Source organism: Notamacropus eugenii, chromosome 1 (assembly GCF_028372415.1).
Source record: "Notamacropus eugenii isolate mMacEug1 chromosome 1, mMacEug1.pri_v2, whole genome shotgun sequence".
Taxonomy (NCBI): Eukaryota; Metazoa; Chordata; class Mammalia; order Diprotodontia; family Macropodidae; genus Notamacropus; species Notamacropus eugenii.
In genome coordinates, this window is record NC_092872.1 from 565,067,195 (window position 1) to 565,080,522 (window position 13,328).

At 37.3% G+C, this 13,328-nt stretch overlaps 1 pseudogene; it reads left to right on the top strand.

Annotated features, from left to right (window-relative positions):
• The first annotated feature begins 4,532 nt into the window (after positions 1-4,532).
• LOC140527663 (small ribosomal subunit protein uS10-like) lies at positions 4,533-4,890 on the top strand (annotated as a pseudogene).
• The last annotated feature ends 8,438 nt before the right edge of the window (positions 4,891-13,328 follow it).

Below are 13,328 nucleotides of genomic sequence, written 5' to 3' on the forward strand. Positions count from 1 at the left end.
TTCTCTGCTGGCTTTTAAGACAGAGTCATGGATGCATATTTCAGAGAATTGGGCTTAGAGTAATTTATTCCTAAAGGAGAAAAGAGAAGCAAGGAAAATAGGACCTGGGGGTTAGATAATGACTATGTCCAGCATCCAAAGATCACCAGAATAATGATTCAACTTCAAGGTATTAACAGTGATAGAGGAAATTGTGAAAAGCAGAGTGACTGTGTTTTGTAGAAATCTAAATAGCCTTCTTTCACAGGTAACTGTTGTTTATTTTCCACTCCTATGCACATTTCAATCCCCTAAAGGTATCCTTTATAACTGCATACTCAAGAAATGTACTTCAGACCTAAAGAAATAAATTATTGCTTCTATTTTCTCTCATTTAAAATTAACATTCATTCAATTTAGCTGTCAGCTTAACAGTTACTGTGCAATATATATTGTGTAAAATTGGGAATCACATTTTCCCTCTAAATTTCTTATATTCCAGGTAATTCTGCATGGCATGAACAGCCTCACTATATGCCATTTCATTAAAAGGGAAGACAGAATTTTCTATTTGACTGATGGAGAAGATTATGGAACTTCATTCTCAGGTAAAAGGGAGTTCATTGTATTGGGAAAACAAAACAAAACATCAGACTTTAGACAGGAGGCCTAGATTTAAATATTAGCTTGGGCACTTAACAGCTGTGCGATGTAGAGTCTGTCACCTAACTCCTTTAATTCTCAGTTTCTGTATCTATAGATCAGGAATGATAATATCTACTCTATCTCACAGGGTTGTTGTGAGCATCTAATGAGTATGTGTATGTGAAAGAGCTTTGTAACTGCAAGTGGTTCTGTAAATGTGAGTTTGTGGCACACTTTTTTGTCTGCTTTATGTGTCATTTTTTTCCAGAGAGGTAACAGTTGGAGAGTCCCAAAGCTTTCAATCAACATTAAAAGAATCTCGATGCATAAGTGGTCAAAGAATATAGAGATTTTTCAAAATAAGAATTACAAAATATCAACCACTTGCTCCATACCACTAATAAATGCTATTTTTAGCAGTTAGAGAAATACAAATCAAACTCTGAGGTTTCATCTCATACCCAGTAAATTAGCAAAGAACATAAAAAAGACAGAGAACAGAGTCAACATTGTAGAAAAATGAACACATTAGTGCACTATTAGCAGATCTATATATTGATCCTACCATTCTGAAAAGCAATTTGGAACCATGAAAAGAAAGTGACTAAAATATCTGTGCCCTCTGACCCAGAGATTCCACTGATAGACCATATGTTCAAAAGAGGGTCACATTAGAAAGATACCACATGCATCAAAATATTTACAGCAATACCTTCTGTGATAGAAAAGAACTCAAAACAAAGCAGATGTTGATTGATTAGGGAATCACTAAATAAGTTGTGGTAAACAAATGTAGTGGAAGAAGTATGTTATACAGTAAGGAACTACAAACATGCTGAATATAGAGAAGCAAGGGTAGATCTATAGAAGTGATGAAAAGTGAAATTAAGCAGAGCCAGAAAAAAAATATACACAATGACTGTAATAATTAAAATTAATTAGAAAGAGTAACAAATAACACTGAATACCATGAAACTAATGACCCAAGCTTGACCACCAAGAATAGATGTGAGAGGATACTTCCCTTCTTCCTTTGCAAAGGTGTGGGTACTCTTGTGTAATGTTGCAGATAATGTTAGACATTTTGTGCATTGGTTAGTCTTGTTCTTTTTTTTGTTATAAATGTAGCTTCCCAGAAGGTGAAAGGGGCACAATGGGAAATATAGGTGACAACTTTTAATATGCCAAGCATTGTGCTAAACACTAGGAATCCAAAAAAGGCAAAAAATAGTTCTTGCTTTCAAGGAGCTCATACTCTAATGACAAGATAGCATAAAAATGTTTTTAAAAAGGTATAGACAGAAAAAGTTGATAGGAATCTCATATGGAAGCCTTTAGTATTAAGAGATCTGAAAAGGCTTCTTACAGAAATTGGGATTTTAGCCTGATAAGGAAAGTGGGGAAGCCAGCATGCAGAACAGAGAAGGGAGAGGATTTCAGGCATGGGGGATAGCTAGAGAAAATGTATGGTCAAGAGATGGAGAGGAACAGCCAGGGGACCAGTGTCACTGTATCAGGAGCACATATGTATGTCAGGGGATGTAAGATTTAAGAAGACAAAAAAGGTAGAAGGGGACAAGTTATGAAGGCTTTAAAAGCCAAACAATGAATTTTAAATTTGGTCCTGGATATAATAGGCAGCCTTTGGAGTTTATTGAATAAAGTCAGACCTATGCTTTAAGATTACTTTGAGTGTAGGATATAGTGGAAAGGTAGAGACTTCAGGCAGGGGAACATCTCCGCTAAAATCCCACCTCCAGCCGGAAGCCTTTCCTAATTCTCCTCAATCTTAATGCCTTTCCTTTGAGACTTATTCTGTATGTATATCTTGTTTGTATATAGTTCATGCAATATAGTTAACACAGTGCCTGGAACATCATAGGTACTTAATAAATGCTTGTCTTTTTACCACCCCATTAGACTTTAATTCTTTGAGGGCAATGACTTGAGAGTAGTGTATGTATTTGTACATGTATGTGTGTGTGTGTTTTGCTTTTATCTCTATCCTTAGTGCTACCTGACACATAGTAGGTACTTAATAAATGATAGTTGGCTCACTAAGAGAGACTATCCAGAAGGCTATCACAATAGTCCATCTTTTAAAATGGTGTTCATTCTGACCTTTATTATAACTACTCAATGATCTAACTGTACACATAGCTGATTTTATAAAGAGTCTATGTTAGTAACCAGTTATGTCATATCTCTTAAGACAGACCGGATTCTATTTTTTATGTTTATTTATTTGGCAGTATTAGATGCTTTTCTTGTCTAGGACATTCTTTTGGAGGAAATTTTTTATGATGTAAAGAAGTAACAGTCTGCCCCTTTGAGATTTGATTACAAGATTGGGAAGGGCAAAAACAGAAATTCAAATGTAAAAGGGAATAAATGAATGCCTTTCAGATGCAAAGGAAACATTTTTCACATTAGAAAAGGTCTAAAAATTGAATTAATTCAATTTCATAAGAAGAGTCCAGCAGGCCAATAAACTTGCATGGTTTACTTTAGTAAGTAAACTCATAAGACCTAAGAGGAGTCTGGGAATATAACTTAGAGAAGCGCCATAAATAAAAGTGGAGTCCCTCATTAAGTGAAGCTTCCTCTGAACCAGGAACAGTTGTCAAGTGGAAGAAACTAGGCTTCTCTCACCTCCTACTTGGAGGTGACAAACATTAAGCAGTAAAAGAGAAGAGTCTTTCTCCATTCTTAGCTTGCATGTTGTTGATCTCCCTGAGAGGAGTTGGTAACAGTAGAGCTGAAAAATAACTCTGTAATACCTGAACAAATCAGAGGCTGCAGGTGATGAAGACTGCAAATGTACATTAAAAGTGAGTCCATCCATCAGACACTACTCTGGGAAGGGCCCAGTGTCTGAATAATCTGTCTATTCTAGTCCATAACAGCCCAGCACTCAAATAATCTTCCCGGTCCTGACAACAGCTGAGCAACCAGCTTGATACAGCCTAGCAATGAGTCAACTCATCCAGCTGTCATTCCATGTCCTTAGAGGAGTCCCATTGAACCAATCGATCACACCACATCCTTCAATGAACTCTGAGTTGATCCTCTAGAGAAGGAAAGTATGTAGGGGTCTTACAGGGCCCAACTTTTCAATTGCCTTGATCGTGTGTTCCCTTTAAATGAAGCCTCCTACCATTGTCCTTTAAGGTAGCACCTACGCTTACTCCAAGAATTTATGTATATTTGTGGGTTTTTTGGCTGATCAATAGACTCATTTCTTAACAAAGGCATTTATTCAGAAGGTATAACAAGAGGACAAGTTACAAAGTACTGCCAAAATCTGGGATGCTCTCTCAGTGTTATCTTTAGAATTCTGAGAGTAGCCCCTCCTCTCAGTGGTCCTAACTAACTGTCAGGGATCCCACTTATCAGTATCAGTGTGAATTTGGAGAATGAGTCCAGAATGAGGGTTATACAGGTTTAAAGCCTGAGAAGCACATACTGGGGATACATTCACCAAGCAAAAAGAAAGACAATCCTTGTCCTAAAGTTTGGCAGTTTGGAAACCAGGAAAAAGAACAGAAGGAGAATTAAGGCCAGCCTGGACCCTTCCACAAAATAGAGGCTTCAGAAGGAATGTACTGATAGGAAAAGTGAGCAGACCTTTCAGAGGGATGTTCCAAGTCAAGAAGGTCACAGGATACTTGGATATTCCAGGCCAAGAAAGCTTCCAAACAGAATAGTCTGAAAGTCTGGGAGCCAGTAATAGGGCCAGAAGTACTTGTATTATGTGCACATGTGTACATACATATGTGCATACATAGATGCATATATGTATATGTTTCTCAAATTTATAAAGAACTCAGAGTCCCTGCTTCTCCTCCCCCTGACTCACCACTATTCACCATCAGTGAGGAATGTCTGTCAGAAGCCACTCCACTGCCATGGCATTCAAAGACACCAGCATGACATTTGTGGAGCCCAAAGTAGCCATTCACCGGATTTGGATCATCCTCACCAGCTACAACATGAAATCACTCAAGAAAGTGTGTGCTGACCTAATTAGAGGAGCCAAAGAAAAGAACTTGAAAGGAAAAGAGACCTGTTTCAATGCCCACTAAGACATTTTGAATCACAACTAGAAAAATACCTTGTGGTGAAAGTTCAAAGACTTGGGATCAGTTCCAGATGAGAATCTACAAAAACCTTATTGATTTGCACATTCCTGAAATTGTTAAACAGGTCACTTCTATCAGCATTTAACCAGGTGTAGAAGTTGAAGTCACTATCACAGATGCCTAACCAATCATCTCTTTCAATAAATTGATTGCAACTATAAAAATATTCTCAAAAGATATAACATTCAGTTGGTATTATTATTGATAATATTCATTAAACGTCAGATGCTTAACATGTCTGAACCTCTGATTCCTCCTCTACATAATGAAGAGATCGGACTGATGATACTTCAGGTCCATCCAAATCTGGCATTCCATCTTCTATGTTTTAAAGTGTTCTAATAACTTGTCATGCGGTCGATAAATGTTCAAAATAGGATTTGATCCCAGGTCTCTCCTGACTTCAGTTCTAGCATTTGGCATCACATTGACTCATGAGACAAGGGAGAGGATGTAATTAGAAAGAGTGCTGGATTTGAAGTCAGAAGATCTGCTTCCAACTCTGCCACTTACTATCTGGGTGACCTTGAGCAAATCATTGACATCATTAGGCCCTAGTTTCCTACTTTCTTATATGAAAAAGTTGGACTCTAGATCACAGAGGTCAGACATACAACCCAGGGACCACATGTGGCCACAACACATCCAAGTACAGCTCCCAAAAGATTAAAAAAAAGTAGTTCTTATCTGATTTTAATCTGTTGATAAAATAAAAAAGGAAATCTATAAACACATATGATTTTTTAAGTCAATATGCTGCCTATAAGAGTCCTTATGTAAAATTTTGTTTCTCCCCCACCAGTTCTATTTTAGTTTGATACCACTGGACTAGATTATCTCTAAATCCATTTCCCTCTCTAAATCTTATATGATAACAAGAATTTATTAAGCACCTACCACGTGCAAGGCAATGAGCTAAGAGCTTTTCCAAATATTATATTATTTAATCCTCACAATAACTCTGTGAGGTAAATGTTACTATTATCTGCATTTTACAATTGAGGAAACTGAGGTTAAGAAATTTGCCACAGCTATTTAGGTGGCACAGTGGATGGCGTGCCAGGCCTAAAAACAGAAAGACCTGAGTTCAAATGTGACCTCAGACACTAGCTATGTAACCCTGGGCAAGTCACTTAACCCTCAATTGTTTGTCTCAATTTCCTCATCTGTAAGATGAGCCGGAAAAGGAAATGGCAAATCTTTTCAGTATCTTTGCCAAGAAAACTACCAAAGGGGGTCACAAAGGGTTGGACACAACTGAAAGACTCAATAATGATAACAACCCACAGCTCATAGGTACCTGAGGATGTGATTGAACTCAAGTTCTTACGACCCCAGGCCCAGTATGCTTTCTATTCACCCTGCTGCTCAGCTGCCTCTGTATAGAGCTTTCAGCATTCCATCAATTTTTCCTATAAGATCAGTGCAGTCATCGTGCCACCTGGAGTTGTTCAATCATTATCATGGCGAACTGTATGTGACCTTGTTTTCTTGGCAAAGATATTGGAGTGGTTTGCCATTTCATTCTCCAGTGTGTCCCTGATTTACAGATAAAGAACTGAGGCAAATAAGGGTTGCCCAGGGTCTCACAGCTAGTAAATGTCTGAGACCAGATTCAAACTCAGATTTTCCTGGCTCCAGGCCCAGCACTCTATCCATTGAGCACCTAGCTGCCCCTAGTGACACCAGGTGGTACCACCTAAAAGTTGCCCTCCATACCCAGGGGGAAAAGCCTACTTCTTTCCTTTATATGCCTTAAACACTTTGCTAGCCACTCTTCCATTGAGATTTCTATAATAGTAAATCATATATGTGTTTTCCCCCCATTAGACCATAAGCCCCTTGAGGGCAAACATAACCTTATCAAGAAGACAAAAATCTAGTAGAAAAAAAAAATACTTGGAGTCCTGAAGTCAGGAGACTTGAGTTCCAGTCTATGCTGTATTAACCATATGATTTCAGGCAAATTACTTAACATTTCCAAGCTTGTTTTCTTGTCTGTGAAAATATCTACTTCAATTGTATGAAATGAGAAAACATCTTAAAATGTTGCCTATGCATAAAATATTAACAATATTTATTGCTGGAAACTTATTTCGCATAGTAGAGAGAGAATTGGCTTTGAGGTTAGGAAGACATAAATTCAAATCAGGCCTCAGATGTTTATCGTCTGGGTGGCCCTAGACAAGTCCTTTAACTGCTCTCAGCCTCATTTTTCTGCTCTGTAACATGAGAATACTAATAGCACAGATTTTACAGGGTTGTTGTAAGGATCTAATGAGGTAAATGTGTTAAGTACTTTGCAAAATTTAAAATGCTACGTAAAGAGCACTTAATAACTTCTAGGCAGCTAAGTAGTAAGGTAGATATAACCTTGGACCTGTAGTCAGGAAGAGCTAATCTCAAATTTGACCTCTGACAATCACTGCGTGACCCTGAACAAGTCACCCAACTTTCCTCCATCTCTGTTTCTTCATTTGTCAAATGAGGGTTGTTGGCAGAATAAAATGAAATGATATTTGTAAAGCATTTTGCAAACCCCAAATGATAGTCATTATTGTTATAAACAGCTGGGGTTATTATAATTATAATACTTATCTATCCCCAACAGTATCCAGCCCAATAGGGTAGGTAAACTTTCAACAAATGTCTTAAACTGAATTGAATGTTCCCCTTGCTCCATCCTTAACTGTGCCCACCAATCTCCTACCAATCATTTGCCACTTGATTTGAAGAAAGTAAAGGGGAAAAAGAAGAGGAAAAGAAGATGAAAGAGGAAGGTTCCAGAATAATTTATACCTTTCTAAAAGTGAAGCATAAAAAAGTGAGGGATTATCCCCTAACAGATAAATAGTCAAAAGATATGAAGAAACAGTTTTATTTTCAAAAAAATTATTTTCATTAGTGCATTTGTGCATACCTTTATTTGTGAATATATCACTCCTTCCCTACCCTTCCTTGTAATTAACTTTAAGATAGAGAAAACCAGTCCAGCAAAACTAATATATCAACCGTGCCTGACAATATATGAAATAGTTCCCATTCACAGTGCCCCTCTTCTGCAATGAAGGAAGTTAAATACATTTTTTTCCAGTTCTTTTCTTGGGTCAAGTTTCATCATGTTCTCGCCATTGTTACTGCCGCTGTTGAATTCATTTTCATTGTTAGAGTTACATTTTATATTCTGTTTTCCTGGATCTCTTTGTGTCACTCCTTGTCATTTCATTTAAGTCTCACTTCTCTGAATTCTTCATGTTCATTGTTTCTTATATGATGTTCTTCTATATTCACGTGCCACAATTTCTTTAGTCATTCCCTGATTGATGGGTCTGTCCTTGAATAGTTTTCAAAAGGATAATTACAAACTGTAAATGACTACATGAGAATATGTTCCAATTCACAGAGAAGAAATAAAGATAAAAGCAGTCTGATATTTCATCACACGCTATGCTGTTGGCAAAGGTTTGGGTTTTTTTTAAATGATTTTAAAATATGAATATTCAGTGTTGGATGGACAGTGGGAAGATAGGCATATTGTGATATTAGTAGCTTGGTGAAGCTGTCAAGTAGTCCAACCTCTCTGGATATCATTTGGGAATAATGCAAGGAAATGCTAAATTGTGTCTAGCCTAAGTATAGATAATCTGACTCCTGAACACATACGTGAAAGAAGTTTAAGAGAAAAACAAAAAGATCAAAAATATGCCAACAAAACAAGTTCTGATCAACTGAGGAATGACTGGGGGGAGGGGAGAAGACTCAAACTATGCTATATGAATGCAGTAGAGTAGTATTACACATTGAGAATTTATGAATTCTCAAAAAAAATTATGAATTCTCAAAAAAATTCAGAAAAAATCATGGGAAATGTGTATGGATAACAAGGAAAGAAATAGAACCAAAATGACAATATGTGCAAAATATTATAAATTAATTACAGTGACAAGTAAATCATCAGTTGAATTCTAGGAATTTCTTTTGCTTCATTATGTTTATTTTTTATACGGATTTGGGGTTGTTTTCCTCTCTTCCTCCCCCTCCCCCCCACTGACGAAGTTAGGAGGGAGAGAAAATAGATTTTTGTTAATTAAAAAAAATAAAATTTAATAAAAAGAAAAGAAAAGCACATAGGTAACTATAATACAAATTAGAATATTTGAAGCGACTCTACTAATTAATTCAGGTAGACATCACCTGAACGGACAAATTAGACCATAAATTTGAGAGCTGGGCTAACACAGCTTTAATCCTTCCCTCTTCGCCCAGGATTCCCCCGATCTCTTTCCCAATAAGCCTTCTTTCTCAAAGATGTTACCAGGGTCTCTGCTCAGTATCCTTCTTGACAAGGAGGCCTCCTGCGTCAGGCATGGCCAGTGATAGGCCATCTCCAGATTTTATGAGTTACTAATTTTTATTGTTTATCTCTACTTTCTTTGCACACAAATTATTGCTAGTCAGTATGAAACACCTGGCACCGACTGCCTATCAGGGGATGTCTGCCATGCAATATGAGCTTGGGCAAGCTTCCAAAGTCCCAGCATTTATATCTTTTATTAGTTTATGGATATATTACCTTACTCCTTCTGCTTTGTTGTTTTATTTTTCATTTTCTTTTCCTAATTGTGTGTGATAATTAAAAATCATGAACAAAATGTAACATTCTTCCTTTTTCCTTACCACAAACTTCTAATTTTTAAAACTTTAAAATAGGAAGATTTAAAGAAAAATCCTCAGCCATTATCCTTTCTTCTAAGGCTACACTGCAGTGATCAAAATCCTTTCCTCCTTGCTGGGAGCTATATCCGATGTCCTCAAGGTTCAACAGAGCTGTGACTCTGAAGCCATTTCTGGCTGTGCATGAAGCTAGTCGTACTTTTGAACCCATTAGGAGATAGCACAGTATGGTAGGAAAAGGCCTAAATTAAGGCAGGACATTGGAATCTTAGTTTCAGCTGTGTAACCTTGGATAAGGTCATAGAACCCCTGATTTAGAGAGTTCTGGGCTCCAACCACCTTAGTTTACAGGTAAGAAATTTGAAGGTAAGAGATATTTGCAGGCCATAGATTAGAACTAGAAGGTGTCACAGAAGTTATCTCATCCAACCCCCTCATTTTAAAGATGAGGAGACAGAGATTCAAAGATTCAAAGGTAAATTGTCTGAGATCAGTCTTATAGGGAGTAAGATGCAGAGACAAAATTTGAAACCCAGTTCACTGATTCCAGATTGACAACTTTTTCAGTGGAACCAATGACAACTTACATTTCCTAGCATTCATGGTTCATAAAGTGCTATTCCTAGTTTAAAAGAATCATTGACTCAGGGGGCTGGGAAAAACAACAACCTTTTGCTACTAAGATTTAGATTCAATTAGAGAGAAGCCAGTCCTCTAAAGAAAGAGGTCAGGGTTTTTATTTTCTGGTTCTTTACACCTCTAGCTCAGAAGAGAACGTATAGGAAAATCTCTTAAAGTTTAATCTTTAAGCTCTAAGGATAACTAGAATATTACTAGGGCACAGGGAAAATACAAAGCAGAAAATGCTATTATTATACTAAGAGCTAGTTTCAGGCACAACTGGACAAATACATGTCCTCACTGCCGTGTGTGAGCAGCCAGCATTTAGGGGGGAGGGGGGAGGGAATGGTGATGTTCATAGTTTAAATAATAATAAATTCTGAAGGAGAGTTATCAAGAGTCCCAAGATGCATTTTCAGAAGAGGTGGAGGAGAAGCTATCTGTCCCCTTTTGAGTCTACTCCATGGGTAGCTTTTCTTGCTTGGTGACTAATCCATTTCGATGCATGGGAGGAACAGGAGGGTTGGAGAAGAGTAGGAGTAGTACAGGATGATCCAGTGAAGCCTCTGGTTGTATATATCCCTTAATAAGGGACACCAAGACCAAACATACGCTCAGCTCCCAGGGATAATTCCCAACCCCTTTCAGTTGACAGAGGTGGAGGGAAGAGGCAGGAGTGTGGGAAAAGAGTGGGTGGGAAAGAGAGTCTTCTAACTATCTCAATTATACCCACTATAATGCTATAAATATCCATTGCAATTATTTAACAGATGACTGATCTCAAGCTGGAACAGACTTCAGATGTCTCTCATCCCCATTGTATCAACTGAGATAGTTTGTAAAGTGCTTAGTACAGTGCCTGGCACATAGTAGGCACTTAATACATGCTTTTTTCCTTCCTTCCTTCCTTCATTCCTCCAGACTCATTATACAGATAGATTAACTGAGGTCAAGGAAGATAAGTAACTCACGCTAGGTCACAGAGGCAATAAACATCAGAGATGGTATTTGAATCCAGGTTCTCTCATTACTGATCCAGAAATTTTACTACTATACCATGCTGCCTCATTGATATGTCAAGATCAGAGAAAGCAAATGACTTGTCCAAAGTCTTACAAACTGTAAGTGGTAGAGCCAGGATTATGGCTCAGTTCTCCAGACTCCAAGTCTATATATCTTTCAACTATATCTACAGTGGTGCCTCTTTAAGCTGCCTCCCCTCTCTGGTCTGCATTTTCTCCCATTTATAAAAAATAAGGGATTAACCTAGAATAGGGCTCCTGAACTTGGGATCTGTGATCTTGTTTTTCATTTTTTTTAATAACTGCATTTCAATACAATAGGTTTCTGTAATGCTATGTATTTTATTTTATGTATTAAAAAATCATTCTGAAAAGGAGTCCATAGGCTTACCATACTGCCAAAGATGTACATAACAAAAAAAGTTAAAAAAAAAACAAAACCCTGGTCTAGATGATCTTTAATGCCCCTTCCATCTCTAACACTCTATGAGATGAGATTTCAAAGGTCTACTTCTGTTCTTTGCCTTTAAGCACACTCTTAGGCAGTAGACTCAAAACTAAGTGCTAATTAGTGATCACTAGCTCTTGTCCTTTTGCTTAATATGGCCTCTCTAAGGGAGAAAATGTTTGAAAAGAGCTCTAAATTCCCATGGATCCCTACTGTAAAGCATATTCTTTTTATCATCATTGTGCCTGATCAGGGAGTTTGTGACAGGAAAAACCCTAATTAGCTGTAATTAGATAAAGATGATCTTACTGCAGAATCACCCATTTTGATCCTCACCTCCCATTTCAATACTTTTCTTGTGCTAATCAGGACAAAAAATGTATGTTCTTACCTGGCTAGCCTATCTACAAATGAGATGCTAACACCATCACCTTGAAAAAAGAGGGGCAAAAACTGGTCCACCATTTAAAATGAAGTCAGTACACAATACAAACATGTCTCCAAATCTAGAACTTTCAAAGAGAAACAGAAAAATAGCCAGTAGCCAAAAGAGGGCTGACTTTCTGAGATAACAAATTATACTATTTCATTTTTATGTGAATCTTGAAAAGTGGGGGAGAGGGGGACACCTACAACCTCAAGGACACATATGGCCTTCTAGATCCCTGGGTGCAGCCTTTAGACTGAGTCCAAGGTTTACAGAACAAATCCTTTTATTAAGGGGATTTTTTCTGTGAAATTTTGATTCAGTCAAAGGGCCATACTTGAGGGCCTAGAGGGCCATATATGGTCTCAAGGCTGCAGCCCAAACCGCTTGTTTTTCAGAAGAAACAACTTAGGTGTCCACAGTAACATAAGTAATAAATGACAAGGCTGGGATTTGAGCCCAGATATTTTATCCTCAAAGAAAGTGCAGTCTCCCATAAATCTGAGGCCTATGTTGTGATAAGAAGTGAAATTAGTCACTTCTTCCTGTCAATTTCACTTCCTCTTTCTCCCTACTTCTAATTTGGCAACGGGCAAATTATAAGAAAGAGATCTTATGTACTTTTCACATACCTATCACAATCCTTGTTAGTCACTAAGCAGCCTTGGAACAGAATAAAGGAAGTATGTGTATGTATATACACACACACACACATACATATATACACATATACATACATACACATACACACACACACAAAAATACACAAATAAGGCTGGATGGGGATGGGGAAAGCACTCTGAAATCAATATCCAACACTCAATATTCAAGAAATATTTATTAAACACTATAGATTCTATTAAGATGGATGAAAAAGAGTGAAGTGAAGGGACAGAAAGTTAAATAAGACTTAATCCTTGCCCCAATGAAATTTATAATCTAATGATGCTGGAGGATAAGACAGTACACAAAGAGCTTCAACATTAATTATACTCTATATACTAAAGAGAAATATAGAGTGACATAGGTGAGGCAATATGGTTTTATAGAAGATTGGATTTAGATTTGGGAAACCTAGGTTCAAGTCTGAACTCCAGTAATTAGTTTTGTGACTGTTGGAAAGTTTCTTATGAGCCTCCAAATATATAAAATGGGAAGAAATATATTGATTTATGGGGTAATTGTTAGGAAAATACATTAAAATATTATTGTAATGAGAGTCTAAGGAGAGGGGAAAAGAGAGAAGGCGTCATGGACCTTGAACAAAAGTTAAGATCTCAACAAATAGAGAGTATGGTAGGGTAAGGGTTATCCAAGAGCTGGGTATGAAAAATAAAGGTTTAGATACAAGAGAACATGAACATGTTTAG